The sequence below is a fragment of the Populus euphratica genome, unplaced genomic scaffold (assembly GCF_000495115.2).
Source record: "Populus euphratica unplaced genomic scaffold, PopEup_1.0 scaffold177.1, whole genome shotgun sequence".
Classification (NCBI taxonomy): Eukaryota; Viridiplantae; Streptophyta; class Magnoliopsida; order Malpighiales; family Salicaceae; genus Populus; species Populus euphratica.
Genome location: NW_011499972.1, coordinates 463,286 through 464,334, shown reverse-complemented (window position 1 = coordinate 464,334; position 1,049 = coordinate 463,286).

The following is a 1,049-nucleotide window of genomic DNA, read 5'->3' as shown; positions in this document are numbered from 1 at the left end:
TTTGGATTGCACCGACATCTCTTTTCTAATTTTGGTCATCTCTTTGCCCTTGCAATTTAAGTTCTTAAAGTTATCAATCAATCATTTCATTTATGTGATAGACCTGTATTTAAAATGAATATTTACCACAAATTAAAGGTATCTTATATTATAAGATATATTATTATAAAACATGCTTTAGTTAAGGAATTATTGATACTTCATCTGCAAAATGATGATATAAAACCATGATAAAAATGCACTTTTAAGTACTAATCAATTTGTTTATCTAAAAAAGAACTATAGATCTTTCTCTAAGTCTTATAACCAATTTTTTTAAACAGGGATATGAGATTCTTCTTCATGCTCTAGGTTTTCATAATCACCTTTCTCTAACAACATCCAAATACTTCTCTCTAAAATGCATTCATAAACATATTTACAAGCCAAATTACTTTCATTTATACTCTTCCTTTTATATTATTATATTATTCCTTGATTACTCCTTTTAACTAGTACTTCTAATAAACAATCTTTACAAAGCATAATCTTACAACTCATCACTTGTAAAGAAACTTGAGATCTTTTTTCATATAACTAAATCTTTATGTTAGACAACAACAAAAATAATCATCATGCTTTTAAGTGGCGAAATAGCCTATATATAAGCATAATCATGTTTGACTTTGATCACCCCAACCAAGAAGGTTCATCTCCTAAAAACGACATTAATGTCACTCTCACACTTAATAATAAGGTAAACCCCCATTTTTATAGGCATTATTATAAGTACACATAACTCAACTTAAGCATCCATAATATCATTACTAGTCAAATCAACTTCTTACTGATTAGTACTTAAAAGTGCATTTTTATCAGGGTTTTATATCATCATTTTGCACTTGAGGTATCAATAACTCCTTAACCAAAGTATGTTTTATAATAATGTATCTAATAATATAAGATACCTATAATTTATGGTAAATGTCTATTTTTAATGCAGGCCTATCACATAAATGAAAGGATTGATTGATGACTTGAAGAACTTAAAATGCAAGGATAAAGAGATG